The following is a 19,962-nucleotide window of genomic DNA, read 5'->3' as shown; positions in this document are numbered from 1 at the left end:
TTTTTTTTTTTACACACACACACACACACACACACACACACACACACACACACACACACACACACACACAACAAACACACGCACATAAAAAACAAAATAAATAAAACGGCCTGCCTCAGGCGACTATATACAAAAAAAGAAAAATTGTATTTTCTTTGCGGTCACTTGATGTCTTCAGCATCATAGATGAAGTCCTCTGGCAGCGTCTCAGGGGGTATTCTCTTCAGCTGCTCGTCGTAGGAGCGGAGAGTCCACAGTTTTTCCAATTCATACACCTCTCTGGTCTCTGGCAGCATGAGGTGAAGCACCATACTCCCGAAGTCAATGCACATCCAGTCCTCTGTATCTTTGCCTTCAATCTTGACATTTGGATCATTTCTTTTCTTCATAAATTTGTACACTTTCACAGCATAAAGTGCCATTGCCCGGAGGTGCCTTGTTGAAATACCACCCGCAACAATGAAGTACTTGGTGTATTTGATCTCCTCAGGTACTTTTATGACACAGATGTCCACTGCATTTTCTTGCCGGAGTAAAGATGCCAATGTATCAATGGTGAAACTCTCCAGGGATTTTTGACTTGGACTGCCGTCATCCTCCATCTCATCTTGGCCACTAATCGTTTCAGAGTAGTTGCTAACATGATCTGAATAATATCTTACATTATGCATATCAGAATCATGAGTGTTTGTGCCCGAGTGGCAAACAGCTGAGTGATGATGTTGCTGCTGATGATGAACAGAGGCCAGACTTGCAGAGAAACGTCGACGCGACAGCCCGCAGTAAAACTGAGGTTTTAAAACCACACACGAACTTCTAGCAACACGTCCATATTGTTTCATGTTGACATTCCTCACCAGCACCGATGATGATATGAGTTTGTTGGAATATTTCAAAATGCACGTCATTTCAGCTTGATCTCTCTTGTCATTGAATCCACAAGGTTTGCCGAAAAGCATCTTTTTTAAAGATTACGAATTACTGTACATCTGAAGTCATCTCGATCCTCTTTCTCATCCTTAACTGCCTGTGGAAAAACAACACAAACAACAATAAATCACTATATACAGTATGCTAAGTTATTTCTTTGTGTTTTTTGTCTGCTGGTCAATCATGCCACAACTGTGTATTGCAAGTAGTAATAAAACAAAAAAACATACCTTCCAAGGTCTGTTTCGCTCCACCAGCTTGACGGCAAAGGGGTAGAAATTAATGGCAGAGGGATCAGACTGAATCTTTGTCCAAATATAGACACATATACATCATAGATATGTCATAGATAACTGATGTCACTTGTCCCAAATATAGAGTTTTACTCACCCTGACAGAGATAAGTGTTCCACTGGACACACCTTGATGCCTGACATCACAAGAACTGACATCATAGACGCTTCAACTCTAATAACAGGTGCAAGAATTTTTTTGTGACTCGTCTAGTCAACAGACTGAAAGTGTCATCACACTTGTCTCCAAATTAAGGCCCATAGCAGCAGTGCCATATTCGTACTGCAAAGTCTGAAGATACAAACGATACAATGTATCCTACTACGCTGTTGCAACACGCCCGGGCCAACCCATTCGGTGCCCCACAGTGCACACTACGAAAACATTCTCAGCCCTACATGAGTGGAAACGGCGGAATTAAACACTATAATACTGTAAATAACAGTAATTCACTGTGACTTGTCCATTTTCTCCTTCTAAAGCCACCATACTGTCAGAGCGCCCTTTTTTTAAAAGGACGTTTTAACTCTTAATAACAGGTGCAAGATTTTTTTTTGGTAAAACTTAAGCTCCTCTCTCACACTCTGCTCCACTTCCCATGTCCCGCCTCCCCGCGTTGTGATTGTCATGCAAGCATGTAGGAGCTCCCCAATCAGAGGCAGTACCGTAGGACCATAGAGGTATGCGTAGGACGCGCAGCTTGTCAGTCACCGCGGGGAGGCGGGACATGGGAAGTGGAGCAGAGCGTGAGAGAGGAGCTTAAGTTTTACTAAATTATAAAAAATGTTAAACGGCATCGCCGATTCGAGTGCATTAATGCAGATTTACCGCGCGCTAGTGTTTATTATTTTTAGAAAACAGTCCATTGTCTGGGTCACCTTTCTGGACTAAAATAAGAGGAGAAAAAAGGTCACAATGTAATAAAAAAATACAAAATTCCAGTTGTATGTAATATAAACAAAATAATGTAAGTCCAATAGGCTACTCACGCCCTCAAATTTCTTGAAAGAAAAAAAAAGGGAAGGGGCCATTTTCAAATTGCAGCCTCCTGAAGGTGTATCTTTAAGGCAGTTTTGAAAGTGAGTAGGGTTTTGCACTCCTTTACTCCTTTTGGCACATTTTTTATTGAATAGCATGAGAACGAGTTCATTCCCTTTGTTGAGCCAAATCTGGGTTGAACATGATTCGTGGAGCTGCCTCTGGTGTTATGATCGTGGACTTCATTAAAGTTTTGGAAGTATTTAGGAGGATTGAGCATTCTCAAGTTATAGAGAATGAATATAGTTATTTCTAACGTGGACCACCACTAAAAACACCATAGATTTACGGGCATGGCTAGCTCCATTAAGAACCTCTCACTCTGCTATACAGGAGTGAGAGGTTCTGAATGGAGCTAGGGCATGGCGGTTAACGGGTGGATTTACCAGCCGCGTGTTATTTTTTCATATATTGTCCCACTTACAATCGATGAAGTTCAAACCGGTTCTTCTGAATTTGAGCGTCTTGCACTTTCTCCTTTGTATAACTTTGTTTCTCCTTTATATAGCCTCTTGCGTTCCAACCAAACTGTACCGTTTGAAACCAAATGAAATCAAAAACTTTATAGCAAAACTGTTACTGAGTAGAAAGTAATACTTATTTGCACCACATTGACATCAAAATGTTATTTTTTATGTCAATATTTTCTATATAAGCAGTAGTCTTATAAATGGGGTACTTATTTGGATTCAGAAAGCAGGGAAAGGGGGTAAAGTACAGTGCCTCCTTAGGTCAATATTATCAAGCAGGTTATCACCTAAACTAAAGGTATGTTTAAAGGACTATATTTCAGTATTTCTTTAGGTAAATTACATTCTGACTCTTTGGTGATGTAGGGTAGACACCTGGTTCATACCTCAGCAAATCTGATCTTAAGATAGGAGTGATCATTCTCAATTTATAGATTTTTTTGGTCACCTTTGCCCTATTCGGATTGGCCTTTTTCAGAGATTGGGGTAGTTCTAAAGAATAGCCAAAAAAAAACTAATTTTGGCCCAAAATACATTTTCAAACCAATCCATTTCATTAATGGGAGACCCTAAAGATAAGAAAAAACATGGTTGTGTTTTGTTCTAACTCGGGTAGGGGTATCTCAAAATCTGAGGGCCTCTGCTACAGCCTGTGGGTAGCCTTTTCTAGTGTTGGTCAATGTATTGTGTGATCTGTCAATGTATTGTGTATTTAATCAGCTGAGATTGAAATAGGGCTTGAGAGTGCTAACATAAAGTTACACTAAAGGTGCTCATAGTTATACTGCCACAACAGTCAGCCCATTTGCATTACAACATAGCATTTATTTATCGCAAATTAAATTGTAATTTAAAAAGATTTTTACCTGATGTTCCTTCAGAGTCAATGATCTCATTTCCCTGAGCGTCTGTGAGGACGTAGTCGTCTTGGTGTCCTGGGCATGCATCAGCAGAAGATATGAATCAAATGAATGCAAATGGATGGAATCAAATGATTAGTTGGAGTGTGTGTGTGTGTGTGTGCGTGTCAGAGAGAGAGAGAGAGAGAGAGAGAGAGAGAGAGAGAGAGAGAGAGTAGAGTGTGCGTGTCAGAGAGAGAGAGAGAGAGTCAAAAAGCAAATGTTGACATTTACATAGATGAAAGAGTTGAAAATCCCTCAGACAACTATGTCCTCCAAATCACTGTAGCGATGAACCACAATATAGTTTAAAAATCCAAATTAAGAACAACTTGTACATTTTTTTAGCGGACCACTCAAGGCACCACTGCCTTTTCGCATACTTTCAATAGCATGAAAGACCTGACGCTCCATGTCTCGTGTTGCTCTTTCTGTGAAGTCTTGCGAACTCCAGCGGGGGTGAAAAATTCCGGCCATTGTCTCTCTGTAAGTTGAAAGTAAGGAAGGGAAGCCTAAGGCACAGAAATTGTAAATATATTTTATATTTCCCACATAAATAACAAAATAACATGCATTTTGGGGGAGTTACCATATCAGAGTCAGACACCACTTGAGGAGATGCAGAAACTGGTGAGTCTACAGATGGTGTGGGTGTTGTCCAGGTGGATGCAGGAGTTGAGGTCTGAGATGTGACTTTTTCGATGACTTCTTTCAACTGTGTCAATGATGAGTCAATGATCTCATTTCCCTGAGCGTCTGTGAGGACGTAGTCGTCTTGGTGTCCTGGGCATGCATCAGCAGAAGATATGAATCAAATGAATGCAAATGGATGGAATCAAATGATTAGTTGGAGTGTGTGTGTGTGTGTGTGCGTGTCAGAGAGAGAGAGAGAGAGAGAGAGAGAGAGAGAGAGAGAGAGAGAGAGAGAGAGAGAGAGAGAGAGAGAGAGAGAGAGAGAGAGAGAGAGAGAGAGAGTCAAAAAGCAAATGTTGACATTTACATAGATGAAAGAGTTGAAAATCCCTCAGACAACTATGTCCTCCAAATCACTGTAGCGATGAACCACAATATAGTTTAAAAATCCAAATTAAGAACAACTTGTACATTTTAATGTTTGGGTTGCATAGACATTTTGGAGAGTCCTAGATGTAGTACCCAAGGCACTATAGTGTAATCTGGGCTAGTCTAGGTTTAGTTTAGGTTCGACTGCTGGAGCTGTGGGGAATACTTAAAAGTAAAACGCAGACACAAAGATGTTAACTGATATGCCGGCTATTTATATAGAAAAAACAATTAACATAAAACAAACAAACATGTAACATCAACAGGGGGAATACAAACAGTTTTTGGTACCAACACTGTGGCAATTGCTTGGCCACTCAATTCTAGAGTTCACTATGTCTAATCTGGGTGCACCCTTCTAACTTGAACCTCAGTTATCAACATTTATTTCAAGCTGGTTCTGTGGTTTGCATTTATATTTATATTCTTCTACATCTCAACTTCTCCTCTCTGTGTTCTGTGCTGTATGTTCTGTACAACAGTGGCTTTTTTGTAGCTGTCTCCAACCTCAACAGCTGAACTAACTCTAGCTTGATTGGGGATTGGTTTGATTAGTGCAGGACTGCAGGTGTGTAACTAGCTGCCTTTGAAGGTCAGCCTGACCTGATTGACTGCTAATTGGCCAGAACCACTAAACAGAAGTCACTCTAATGTCATGTGTAGCCCACTCCATATCATGTGTGTTACATAGACCATCGATTTAACTCACACCAAATAATGATGAAATAATTACTGTACAGTGCAAATGCATATAGACTAACTTATTACTCCCCAACCACATGATAATTCTGCGGACATCATCCCATTTCCCAATGCAACCATTAATGAGGGTGCTGAGCATGCTCTCTTTCAAGGTAATGTGTAAAATCACCAGATTTTACTCTTTAAGAAAGAACCATCAGCAACAACCACAAGATGACATCTAGAACGCCAACACTCAAAAAACCTTTACACACTAACATCATCTTTGAAGTTGAAGACGACATCTCTGCCTCCTGTGAGCCATCTGTAGGCATGAATGAAGGTTTCCAATTTAGCTTGTGGCGTGTCCTTGTCCTTCTCCTTGTCCTTGTCCTTGTTGTAGCCCAGCATGACCTTCATCAGTGTTCCATTTACGTTGACCCTGGTCCTCTTCCCGAGGATCTCGCAGGGGAACACCAGGTCCTCCAGGACTGCGTCGAAGACGGCCGTCAGCGTACGGCTCCTGGGGCGCTTCTGCTTATGCCTGTCCTTTGCGAGAGTTGTCCTGGTGGGTTTGGGCAGGATTATCCTCTGTGCGATGATGACAAATGTCTTAGTGCTGAACAGGGCCATCAGCCGTCTCTCCAGCATAACCTGAATTTTCTGCCAATCGCTCAGCCGAGGAACAGGAACAAATATGATGACGGTTTCCCGATCATCATCACGTTTAATTTCCTGTATATTTGCGATATATCTTCCTGCGGAAGAATCATATATGTTCTGGAGCGGACCACTCAAGGCACCACTGCCTTTTCGCATACTTTCAATAGCATGAAAGACCTGACGCTCCATGTCTCGTGTTGCTCTTTCTGTGAAGTCTTGCGAACTCCAGCGGGGGTGAAAAATTCCGGCCATTGTCTCTCTGTAAGTTGAAAGTAAGGAAGGGAAGCCTAAGGCACAGAAATTGTAAATATATTTTATATTTCCCACATAAATAACAAAATAACATGCATTTTGGGGGAGTTACCATATCAGAGTCAGACACCACTTGAGGAGATGCAGAAACTGGTGAGTCTACAGATGGTGTGGGTGTTGTCCAGGTGGATGCAGGAGTTGAGGTCTGAGATGTGACTTTTTCGATGACTTCTTTCAACTGTGTCACTGCTGCTAGAAGCTCTGCACAGGCAAAAATTATGAATTGTTATCTTCTTGCAGACAACAATTCATTTTGGTTTTTGTCCAGGTGGATGCAGGAGTTGAGGTCTGAGATGTGACTTTTTCGATGACTTTTTTCAACTGTGTCAATACTGCTGGAAGCTCTGCACATAATGATTCTCTCAACGACCACACAGATGTATTCTGCAGCCACAGCGAGTCGCTGGTTAAGTAAGGTCTTCAGTGTTTGAATCAAAGCCATTTTTCATCTAAATGAACACAAATCAAACAGTTTCTCCTGCTGTCAGACACGTTTGTCTTTGTCGTGTAATTGAGGCAGTAAACTGCGGTTACCAGGCTGGTTTGAGATATTAAAGTGAGAAGAAGAGAAGACGTCCGGACCCATGTTCAGATCATTCAGTGGTTTATTCAGCAACAAACAAACAACATCATAGCAACTTCCAGGGGCAGAGCCCCTTCCCTCAGCCCTTCGGCCTTAGGACTGCACTCGTACATGAGTTACATTTCATTCATCTTTTATACACTGTGGCTCCACATTAGAATGCAGGCGGGTGGGGTCGAAGAATCCCCCCACCAGCTGAAGATCAACTTCTTTGATCAGTGTGATCAGTGTGTTGGCTGAACAGGACAGTTCCTGAGCGAAAAGCCATTACCAATGCTCTCGTATTTTGCTGGGTCCACCTGCAGGTGACACTTGACAAAGTCTAGGGGTCCAGTCCACATCCATTCCACAGAACATTGTAAATATTCTACGTTGATTTCAGGTCCAGCTATTACACCAGTAATCCTCTTGTTGCATAATGTGGAAATGGTCCTGCAGTCAAATGGGAATTACCAAATGGATTGACATTGTATAAGGTATTATCTTGAAATTATAGCACCGACATAACCTTATAGCACATTCAACATTTAAAGACGCATTTCAAAACATAGTGCAAACCTTGTCAAATGAATGAGGATGCAACCGTATGCAACCGTATGCAAATATGCATACAGTACATAGTTACATTTTGTAAAGCAAACTGCTGCAAAACACGAGCATGAATTTCCATGAGCAAAAAGACAGGTAGACAAAATGGCCTACTAATTTTGTATCAATTGGCTGACAAATCTTGAAAGAATAAAGTTATACAAAGGGATCAATCTATACATTTTTTGGGTCGGAAGTAGAGTTTCTTTGTGAGCATGGAGTTGAAGCAGGGAATTTGTTTCATCCCAATTACATCCTGGTAATATATACCACTCCTCATGGAAACTCGTCTGTTGACCAGAGTAAGAAGCTCTGTGAACTCAAGGGAATCTCCGAACTTCCGCAGAGCAGCAGTCAGATTCCTGGATGTACCAAGAGCCATTGGTTTTCTCCCGGTAGGAATAGTATCCTTCAGCCACGGAGTAACACATGATGAAGTCTGCCCCAGCAGGAAGTGAGTAGAGGACCCCAGCATCCACCACTACCTGGTTGGCACTGTCTACTACGTACGATTCCATCGGGGTCACTGGGTCATCATGCTTGTCTCCACGGCAAGCCTGTAAGATAAAGATCTTTGGTTTCCCTACGAGGCTTCTGCACTTGTCTCCTTTGAAGAGAGCAGTGACATCTCGGATGTAGACCTTGTCGTCGAACCCGTACACATGGTCGTCCTCGCCGTGGCTCAGGAACACGCACACAAAGCAGTCGTCATCGGTATGGTTGTCCTCCGCAGCTCCGGTGATCTTGCTCAAGATTTCATCCTTTCTCAGGTTATCATAGGCCTGCACCTCAAAGCCCAATGCCTTAAATCTCATCTCTAGGTTAGTTCGGTCAGCATTGGTCCCATAACGAATGTCCAACTTCAGGTGCCAAAAGAAGTATTCCTGGTTAAAGATGAGTGCTAGACCTCGTCGCCTGTGGTCCATCTTGTACTCTTCTGCAGGATCCATGGAGAAAGTGCTTCTGGCATCTGGCTCATCTCTTATGTCTAGCATGCCCATTTTGCTGTCTGTAGCAGCAACACATTGCTTTGTGGGTTTCCCGGAGGAAATCATCGCCAGGTTCCTGAGGTTCCAGGACCGGTACCGGATCGCCGACGCAGCACGCAAGATGGGGAACATGGAGAAGGAAGGCATTTGTCTTGTATTTTTGACTCAGTCCTCATTAAGATTTCTGCCTACACACCTTTTGACCTCCACGGCTCTATTCCTCGGGTGGTCCTGTTCCCTGTTCCGCCACCCAGGCCTCCAGGACAGCAAGCCTCTTGCACAGATCCTTCTGAATTGACTCTCGTACAGCTCCACCTTAAGTTCAGCTACCCTCTCGTGCAGATCCATCCTCAGTAATCCGATTTCCATTTCCATAATCGATTTACCTTTGCTGAAAAAAAGACTGGACCATTTGACTTTTTTTCTGCCTTTGTCCCAATTTACATCCAGCCATCCATACATCCATCTTCATCCTCCAGGTTGGGACATTGGGTGATACATTTTGGACATGTTTGCTGGTCTTCAGTACTCATCCATGCAATTATCCCAACTTCCACAGTGTCTTTGAAATAATAAATTGTGAAATCTTATTGCTGAACATTCCGTTTTAGGTCTGTCTTTTACAACTTTGCTTGAAGAGAATGTGCAGCTGAAGAGGACTGTTCCTGAGCGAAAAGCCATTACCAATGCTCTTGTATTTTGCTGGGTCCACCTGCATGTAACACTTGACAAAGTCTAGGGGTCCAGTCCACATCCATTCCACAGAATATTGTAAATATTCTACATTGATTTCAGGTCCAGCTATTACACCTGTAATCCTCTTTTTGCATAATGTGGAAATGGTCCTGCAGTCAAATGGGAATTACCAAATGTTGTATAAGGTATTATCTTAAAATTATAGCACCAACATAACCTTATAGCACATTCAACATTTAAAGACGCATTTCAAAACGTAGTGCAAACCTTGTCAAATGAATGAGGAATCGAGATGTTGATCACACCCGCAACTGAACTCTGACACAAGAAGATATGCACAAACCCGTTTTGCTAGCATCTTTTGTCACTTACATTTTTAGCTGATGAAAACAACCCTTGAACACCTCATAGAAGCCAAACTTGCACAGTCCCTGCATGGAGTAGCCAAGTGGGAGCCCAGCTCTTGACAAGGCCTCTGAACCCTAGCCTCGCGTAGCCAGACTACAGTATATCACTGCGTGGATATGAGTCTGGTGCTTCTATGAGGATGTTTTTTTTTCCAAGGGGGCGGGATCAAAACAATGACTCTCGACACAATTGGTTAGACCTACAAACCAACTACCAATTACAGTCTCCCATATTTGAATACTGGGCCCTGATTGGTTACCCCCGTCTTCTGGAGCAGGAAATGGATTCTCTATGGAGCTGTGCCGGATCCAAATCGCAGAGTGCATTTTTTTTTTGCACTGGCAGATTTGTCTGGTCTCAGGCTATCTGAACCCATCGAGTGATGTTAATCGAGTGAAATAGTGCTTGTTTTCATATAGATAGATATAGCTTTTACAAGCATTAAATATGGTCATCTTGAGAAAATACGGATTCTTCGAATCGGCCGCCTCGGCCGTTAAACTGACCATATCTCTGGTTTGACATACTCTGGAGCTTAGCAAAAGATACTGGAGTAAAGTAGACGTTGGCCCGCATCTTTTAATTACCTTTACTTCCCTCTTGGTCTTACGGTAAAGCCACAAGGTGGCGGTGTGTTTTTTTAAAAAAAGCATTTTTTTTCCAAACATCCTACCTGACTAATTAAAGTACGCTGAGTTGAATGATGCTGGTCCCGAATTTTAAAAATGTTGTGAAAGTGGTTAAATCAAGGCATCAGACTTGTAAAAATAGCAGATCTCCAAGCTGCAAAGTTACTTTTGCTCAAGACAGAAATTAGTGGTTCCCCACTAATTTGATGATGCTGATTCCGAATATGTTGATGCCATCATTGTCAGATACCCGGAAGTGCCTTCAAGGTAAATAGTTTGAGGCTTAACATAATCATTAATCATATACTTGGGGTGTGTGTGTGTGTGTGTGTTTGTATGTGTTAAAAGTCACCCAGACCCAAAAGATAGAGGCAACATTGCTAATATATATATAGATTTTTGGGACTCTTTAGTGTGGCCTCTGTGAGTCACATCACAGACTGTGATGTGACTCACAGAGGCACGCAAGCCCCCACGCCACGTCAAGGCAGAGTCCATGTGGGGGGATTTTTTTGTCTTTTTGTATTTTTCTTTATTTTTTTTTCTTTATTTTTTTTACACACACACACACACACACACACACACACATGAAAAACAAAATAAATAAAACGGCCTGCCTCAGGCGACTATATACAAAAAGAAAAAAAAAACGGCCTGCCTCAGGCCACTATGTACAAACAAAAAAACAAAATAAATAATAAAGACCAGCCTCTGGTGTCTCTGTTTTTTTTGTTTTTTTTACACACACACACACACACACACATAACAAACACACGCACATAAAAAAACTAAATAAATAAAACTGCCTGCCTCAGGCGATTATTTGGTTGGGGGTGGGTGAGAAAATAAAAAGAAAATGATCTGCCTATGCGTCTTCTCTTCTGTCCTTTATGAGCACCTCCATGGACTCGAGGTGAAACCTTGATGTTTTTGAATTCATAACGGAGGCAGCGGATCCCCCACCTATGTGATTCTTGATTGATGGAGTCGGTTTGAAAATAAGTTGTAGACAGTGTTTCTGCCTGGGGTTTCAAGGTGGCGCACAGGAGCACATGTGCTGTTAGGCCCATTCCAGAAGATGGTGGAACTGGTCATTGGGAATTTACTTATGTGATCAAAAAGCACACAGAACTCTGAAGAGTTAGGATGCCACGCCACGTCAAGTATATCACAGTTCGACTGTGGATCGCGAGTTCCTGTAAAGTAATAAGAATAAAAAAGACAGCACACATGGTAACAGGACTCAACAGAGGTAATATTAGTACTAAACTTTAATTAGTACAACTAGTATTAGTCCTACTATTGCTAGTAGTGGTCCATTAAAGTGTAGTTTTTTGTACGCATCGGTATTTTGTCGTCTCGACAGGCACTGACGTACGCCTTAAAGGCCTCTTCTCTCTGGCCTGTCAGTTTGATGAGCTGCTGCTCCTCCATTGTGCACCGCTTTTTGGACAGGTCAGGGAGGCACAGGGCGCGGGGTGCCTGATGGTCCACCTCAGACTCCCTCACCATCTGCTCCAGTCTCTCCTGGTCCTCCTGCAGGTGGTCCTGCAGCTGCTCATCCGCCTCCGCCTCAGCCTCCTCCTCCGCCTTCCTCTTCCTTGTCTAGGTAGTCCACGGCGACAAGGCCTTCAGGGATGCATCCTCTGACGAGGCGGATCACCCCTTCCAGCCTTGCCACCATCTGGACTTTTAGCTTTGAAGCAAGGTCCTCAAAATGGGCCAAATATTTGTGGGCCCTCGACAAGAGGCACCTTTCCCTGTTGATTTGATTTTTATTAGACGTTATACAGGAGAAAAACACATGTTACATCATGTTCATCGTAGAAACGTATACAGGATACATACACAGAAAAGTCTTGCGACTTATTTTCATTGTGGTCCTTGGTCTGAGACAAACAACACTGCAACAAAAATACATACAGGTAGACAATACAGTAATAAATAAAACAATCAATAGCTACACTACCTACATCATAATATATGGGGTGCTCCTTCCATTCCGACATCTCGCCACTCCGACTAGTGGCTTCCGCGTGCGGTTAGGGTTAGGGTTAGGGTTAGGTATAGGGTTCGTTAACGTCGGAAAGGCGACATGTCGGAAAGGCGAAATGCACCCCATAAATATAATTGCATTGCTAACATAAGTGACCCTACTATTCGGCAACGTTTTCTAATAGCCATGCTTTGACCCTTATCTTAAAAAGGAGATGGCTGCTGGTGCTCTTTATAGCCAGGGGTAGCGAGTTCCAGTTAACTGCTCCTCCAAATCTAAATGAGCGTTTTCCCATTTCAGTGGTGAACGTGGGCATGGTCAGGTCTGCTATGCTGGCTCTGGTTAGGTGGGAATGGGCTTTGCTACGCTTCTGAAAAAGCTTACATAGGTACACAGGGGCACTGTTTAGGTAGATATTATGCACCAGGTTCAGCTGTAGTTGAACTGACCTGGCTGCCAGAGGGAGCCAACCCAACTGCTGGAAATGATGTTTTCCAACATGGTCCCTTGCAGACAGCCCCAAGACAAGCCTGACCAACCTAAACAAGCCTGACCAACCTAATCAACCTGATTGATGTTTGCATCAATCATGCCCATACTTATAATCACCCCACTCACAGGGTGTTTGAAGAAAGGGGTCTGGTGCTGGTGGGCGCTGTCTGCGTACAACTGCAGGAAGTTGAGCTGTGGTCCATATGTTGACGTCTTAAATATGGACCACAGCTTCTTGTGGTGTTCAGGCTTGGGGTGGTCCAGGGGGGGATTGATAGTTGGCGGCCTCGTGTATGGTCAGGGCAGTGAAGATCCTGCCCTGCTTGCCTGTCACCTCATGGAGTCCCGCCCTGGACCACAGCAGGTCCACCTCCGGGTCCTTGTCCCGTACGGAGACGGCCACGTGGACAGTGACCGTCTCCACATCCTCCAGCGTACACACAAGACCCCCCTTCAAAATGACCGGAGCGGGGTCCTTTTGACCCAGCAGGGTCAAGGTGAGCATGATTTTTAGCCCCCTCTGGACCTCTGTTTCCAAGATGACCTCGTCGAGGAGAACCAGGATTAACTCCTGGTCCTCCCTGACGATGTTCACCTTGGAGAGGTCCGTCATAAGGGACTTCATGACTGTTGGAAAACCCTTGTATAAGGGTGCACGCCCTTAACTAGAGTGTTGCTGACCCTGTGGCTTTCGAGACGCCCGGAGGGCTGTGTCAGGCTTACTGGTACCAGGGACCAATTAAGCCTGTAGCCCCCATCAATATAGCCCAGGGTCCACTCTTTTATTACTCCTTGGCTCATTTTTGTCAGTGGCACATGCTTCTTTAAAAAGAACCAGTGGCAGGCGTGCCCGTCACGCACCCATTCAGGGAGGAACATATAGTGGCACCGGGCCTTCAGGGACCTTAGCCGGGCCAGCTCCACCACCAATCCGTTCATGTCTGTGTCCATGTCAAATCTATGATTTTGGACATGGATTGGGACATGGGTGGGGCTGACCGGGATAAAGTCCCCGTCGGCCCGGAGGAACGCCTCCGTATCCCCCCTGTATGTGGCGTAGACTGTCGCCAACGACATTGTGTTTTCCAACGCTAGGATGACAAAGTCGTTGGAGGCAGTCACAGGGGGAGGGGGAGGGGCAGAGAGAGGGCTTGGCACCGGGACGGGTCTACCTGGCTCTACGTCCTCCTCCCTTTACTGGGTGTCTGGAAGGGTAGGCGTAGGGCCAGGCACAGGGGCAGGGAGAGGGTGAGGCACAGGGGGAGTCTCGGCCACTGGCATGGGGGCGCTGACTTGGGCGGTGACTGGGGGACTGACTGGACCAAATGTTGTGCTAATTGGTAGCGGCACCTACATCTGCACACGCAGTGCAGACTCTTTCCTCAGTATATCATCATTGGAGGCAGTTACAGGGGAAGGGACAGGGGCAGGGGTTAGGGTGTGGCGTGTGCAGAGGGTTGGTGGCAGAGGTAGATCATCCATTATGTACTTGTTTGTCACTGTGTATGTTACTTGAACAAATTTAGGCCAGAGCTCCCACAGGGAATTGTTTTTTTTTTTAAATAAAGTAACAAAATGGATTATTAAATAAAAATAAAAATAAATAGCAGGGCTTCCGCAGGGATATTTATTTTCCACTTCTTTACATCTCCATCAAAAAAATAAAAAAGGAAACGGTTGGACTCGTCCTTCTTCTTGATGTATAGGTACTGTAGATGAACCTCCAACTGGTTGTACTTAAAATCTTCTGTTTCCCAGTTTTTCATCGTGGACACCCACAGGTGGTTGACGAAACGCCACTTAGGCCATTGGTTGGCCGGGGGCAGTGGGCAAGGATGATGGCGGGGGGAGCGGCAAGGCAGGTGGTTGGCCCAAGACAAGAGAAAAATCCAATCGTGTTGGGGCCCGGCAATGGCGATCAACAGGGAACCCATCGTCCAAGCGTCGACAATTATTGTCATCCATTGTTCTTTGGTCTCTCTATCTGAAACGTATATATGACGAATCCGGTCTTCTGGTTGGTACCGGCATCTAGGAGATTCTCAGTATACCAATTTAATTGAGTGATTGAACATCCTTAGCAAGAAAGGAGCGACTAAATCCATGTAAGCTTTGTAAAACTCTATACCGAACCCATCTGTGCTGGCAGCTTTCCCATTCGGGGAAGGAGTGTATAGCTCCAGTGACTTCTTCTAATGTAATGTTGGCAAAATGGCATTCAAGCCCTTTTGTGCTCAGGTGCATCGTTTAGGTAGGTTAAGAGATCTAAGGAAGTATACCAATTTTTATTTTTATTTTTCTAATTACTGAAATGTATCATTATTCCCAATTCTTTACATCTCCATAAAAAAAAGGAAACGGCTGGACTTGTCCTTCTTCTTGATGTAGGTAGATGAACCTTCTACTGGTTGTACTTAAAATCTTTTTTTCCCCAGTTTTTCATCGTGGACACCCACAGGTGGTTGACGAACCACCACTTAGGCCATTGGTTGGCCGGGGGCAGTGGGCAAGGATGATGGCGGGGGGGCAAGGCAGGTGGTGGGCCCAAGACAGGGGAAAAATCCAATCGTGTTGGGGGCCGGCCATGGCGATATCAAGAGGGAACCCATCGCCCATAAGCGTCAACGATTATTGTCATCCATTGTTCTTTGGTCTCTCTTTCTTAAACGTATGTGACAAATCTGGTCTTCTGGTGGTCCTTAGCAAGAAAGGAGCGACTAAATCCATGTAAGCTTTGTAAAACTCTACACCGAACCCATCTGGGCTGCCAGCTATCCCATTCGGGAAGGAGTGTATAGCTCCAGTGACTTCTTCTAACGTAATGTTGGCAAAATGGCATTGAAGTCCTTTTGTGCTCAGGTGCTTAGTTTAAGTAGGTTAAGAGATCTAAGGAAGTCTGAAATTTGTGAATATTAGAAGATTATATGATTTTAGAAAATGTATAGTTCTTTATAAAAATCAAGATCATTTTAGTTTTTTCATGTCATATAAAAGCAGGCAATCATAGCTACAAATTGACATTATTGGTTGTGCAGTTTGTCTTGCATCAGTCTATATTTATTTTGTTGCTATCGGCCGTTGAACAATACCCCATCCGCACTGCCAACGAGCGAGCGTTCAGACCGCAACGTTGCGCGAAAAACTGTCCTCATTTGGGGCGATATGGAGCATCGGCCATCGCGTTGCGACGTGGCATTTAACCAATGAACTTAACTAATTGAGGCTAAACAGCGCCTTGCTTTAACAATTACGTAATAAACACAATTACTCTTGTGGAATGTTTTTTAATGAATTCCTCAAACTTCAAGTACTGTTCATTGTAACAGTTGTGAACAGCGTTCAGTGGTGGCAGCAGCATATAGAACATACATTTTATAAAAAATATATAAAAGTTGCATATCAGTACAAAAAAAAGCAGCTTCAGTTTCATACAGTTCAACAATACTCTCATATTGATTGTGCAAAACAGCATTTTTGCTGTGCGTTTGTAGACATTAGACAATTTCCCCTGCTTTATCAGGCAGAAATTGAGACTTGGAGTAAGGAAAACAGGGGCAGCAACATTCCAAACACTGACTGTAATAAGAATGACGACGGGCAGAGGCCCGCTGGGTGCCAGCCATGGAGCCCCATTGACTGGCACCCATGTATCGGACCCACCCGTTGCTAGCCCGGACAGCTGCATCGACCTGCCAAGCCTCCGCCCCTGTTAACAGATAAACAAAACATTTTAACCAGGCCTCTACAGGCCCCAGAGCTTCTACAAGTCCATTCCAAACACTGACAGAGTAAGAATGACGACGGGCAGAGGCCCAGCGTGCCGACACCAGCCGACGCTGCTCACTCGATCCAGCCAAGGAGCCCCATTGACTGGCACCCATGTATCGGGCCCACACGTTGCTAGCCCGGCCAGCTGCATCCACCTGCCGAGCCTCCGCCCCAGTGACATCCTGATATGAAACTATTAAGACTTTTTCAAAACAGTTGAAATTAAAGTAAAATTTAAATAATAAGGTCAACACTCAATGCCCACCAACTAGAACATTACTATAATCTAACTACTCTGAGGATCCGGTTGGGGAACGCTGCCAAGGACTATGCCAAGAGCCCTCGTCCTGTATGCTCGGTGCTGAGGTAGCGTGGCCTGTAACACTCTGGGGGAGGTCATGTGGCATGGCATAGAGAGAAGGTTGGGTGGGTGAGGTGGAGGGTGGAGGGTTGTGGAAGGATGGTGGAGGATGGAGTTGGAGGGTTGAAGGATGCAGCTGGGGGATGGAAGGATGGGGGTGGAGGGTGGCGATCCATTGGTCGTGGAGAGGGCTGGCACATCGGCCGGTGCAGCTGTGGAGCAAATTCCTGTTGCCCCTCCCAGGTAACAATTGTAGTGAGCAGCTGTATTTTAAGAGGTCCTTTATTGGTGACCACCTTCTTCAGCTCCGGGACCAGACTCATGACGAAACTCTCATCTTCGTCCTCATGCGGCACTGGATTCCTCAACAAGGCCATCAGCTCATCGTTGTCTGGGGTGGGGGCGGCCCTCCTCCTGGACCTGGTTGACTGGTAGCTGTTTGTAGAGGCTGTGCCGTTTGTAGATGCTCTGGGGCTTGTAGAGGCCTGGCCGCGAACGAACGGCAGATCAGCTGCTTGTCGATTCCCCTGGCTCTCCATAGTCGTCGAGGTTTCCCCTGGAACTCAATAAAGTTGATTTGTGTTAAGGCAAATCCTTTAACAAAATAGTTTTCCTGAGCTTTGTATTGTGGGGTTATTGATAGAGCTACAGACATACTGTAACACTTTCTATGATAATTTAAGCAGCATATAGAAATTATTAACAGTTTAGGCTTTTAGCAGACGCTCTTAATCAAGAGCGATTTACAGTAAGCAAGGACACAAGATAATAATGCATCAAAAAGCATAGAAATAGTAATCTAATAAGAGATTTGGTGTAAGGGGAAAAAGCCGTTCAAGTACAGAGCCAATTCGGGTCCAATTTAATTAAGTCCAGAGGGTTCAAATGGTTCATGAAAAAGTACAGTAATGAGAAGGTAAAAATATACTATTCTGTTGTAATCTTTACCTTCTTGGCGAAACGGTTGGCAGCAGGAAGCTCAGGATCTGGTGGTGTCGGTGCTCCTTGGAAACAGCTGCTGCTCCAGACCCACTCGGGACATTCGCTCGGACGCGTATATTGCAGACATATGTGTCCCTGATGTTTTTCCACTTCGCCTTAACCACCTCAACATCTGAAAAGAGAAAGAAAGTATTATTCATTTACTTTTCACTGAAACTAACAGTTTATTTTATTATTTTTTTCAGATACATGACATCAGGAGACTCCATGCACAGCGTGGCGTACAATTATCGTCCCTGGATTGGAGACGGTCTCTACCTGCATAGAGGAGACGTGTCGGGCAATAGAGGGAAGAATGCGGTCTGTCTACCTGCCAAAACCCACAGCAGAAACCTGGATTAGTAGGGAGTTTGAGGAGAAATGAGATTTCCCAAACTGCCTAGGCGCAATTGATGGAAAACACATCACAATTGTTGCACCACCAAAATCGGGGAGTCTCTTTTTCAATTATAAAGCAACCAATAAAAAGTGTTTGGGGGCGGGAGATTGGCCGCGAAACCTCGCAGAAATAGAGACCTTGCGAGCGAATATAGGAGGGGTGGGCGACGTCGCTGCACGGTTCGTTGTCGCACGCAGTAGGTCAGGACGGTCTCATTGAAACACATGTATTTTAGTGACATTTCACCGCTCACGTCGCGCTGCGCCGCATCGCTGGCAGTGCGGATGGGGTGTCAGGCTTGTTTTCACCAAATAAATAAGAAATCCGAGCTAGAGATGTTTTTCTGCAACTCATAACATAGGAGTGGACGGAGATTTTTTGGGGATGACGTCACACCCATCCATTCCTTCTCTCAGAGTCAAGGAATCATTCCTAAGTTACGTTAGAGTGCCCTTTTTTTTAAAGGACGTTTTAAAACGTCCTTGGCAGGCAAGTGTTGGATTTGAAAGAAAGTTTTGAAACGTCCTTGGCAGACAATGTGTTGAGAAAAGCACCTTTTTTAAAGATTACGAATTACGTCTGAAGTCATCTCGATCCTCTTTCTCATCCTTAACTGCCTGTGGAAAAACAACACAAACACCAATAAATCACTATATACAGTATGCTAAGTTATTTCTTTGTGTTTTTAGTCCGCTGGTCAATCATGCCACAAATGTGTATTGCAAGTAGTAATAAAACAAAAAACATACCTTCCAAGGTCTGTTTGGACACATTAACCATATCCGTGCAAAGTAAGCTATTATATTCCTTAGGATGATCTGGAAAGGGAGTGCTAGTATAATATAAAGTCTCTCTATGTTGTCTGTGTTGTCTATAATGTACATACATTATAGACAACACAGGTCTTTTAACCTTCTGTGCATAAGGGTTGCAAGCAGTAACATAGAATCAAAAGTTAAAGTCGTTCGCTCCACCAGCTTGGCGGCAAAGGGGTAGATTGGGGGCGGCCATAGCTGAGTGGTTAGTGAGTCCGCCTAGGGAGCCAGAGGCCCTGGTTGCCGCAGGTATGATTCCCGGCCAGGACAGCATATGTGTCGATGAAATGAAATTTGTCCCTGAGCAAGACTCTTAACCCCTAATTGCTCACAGGTTCTCATTGGAAACAAGACCGCAAGGACTTTCATGAACGACCTGTTAAAAGGAATTATCCTTATCCTTATTATATTATGTTTACGCCTGTGTGTCTGTGAGTCTGGGGCTAATCTCGCAAACTGCTGAACCATTCAGCACCAAATGTCTTATGCACATTGCAAGCACATCACACATTGTGTATATATATTTTTTAAATATAGATATTTACCTTAATTGTATAATAGAAATTAATGGCAGAGGGATCAGACTGAATCTTTGTCCAAATATAGACACATACATCATAGATATGTCATAGATAACTGATGTCACTTACTTGTCCCAAATATAGAGTTTTACTCACCCTGACAGAGATAAGTGTTCCACTGGACACACCTTGATGCCTGACATCACAAGAACTGACATCATAGACGCTTCAACTCTAATTACCCCTGTCTCGCAGTTCAACAGGTGCAAGATTTTTTTTGTGACTCGTCTAGTCAACAGACTGAAAGTGTCATCACACTTGTCTCCAAAGGCCCATAGCAGCAGTGCCATATTCTTACTGCAAAGTCTGAAGATACAAACGATACA

The 19,962-nt window shown here is 44.1% G+C and overlaps 1 pseudogene across 1 annotated transcript; it reads right to left on the bottom strand.

Annotated features, from left to right (window-relative positions):
* Positions 1–7,689: 7,689 nt before the first annotated feature.
* Positions 7,690–8,656, bottom strand: LOC311053898 (caspase-6-like; annotated as a pseudogene). The gene has a single exon. The product of its transcript is annotated as a caspase-6-like (transcript).
* Positions 8,657–19,962: the final 11,306 nt, after the last annotated feature.

This window comes from Gymnoscopelus microlampas, assembly GCF_963454915.1.
Source record: "Gymnoscopelus microlampas genome assembly, chromosome: 2".
Lineage (NCBI taxonomy): Eukaryota > Metazoa > Chordata > Actinopteri > Myctophiformes > Myctophidae > Gymnoscopelus > Gymnoscopelus microlampas.
Note: the sequence above shows the minus strand (reverse complement) of the source record. Positions and strands in the feature narration are given on the sequence as shown.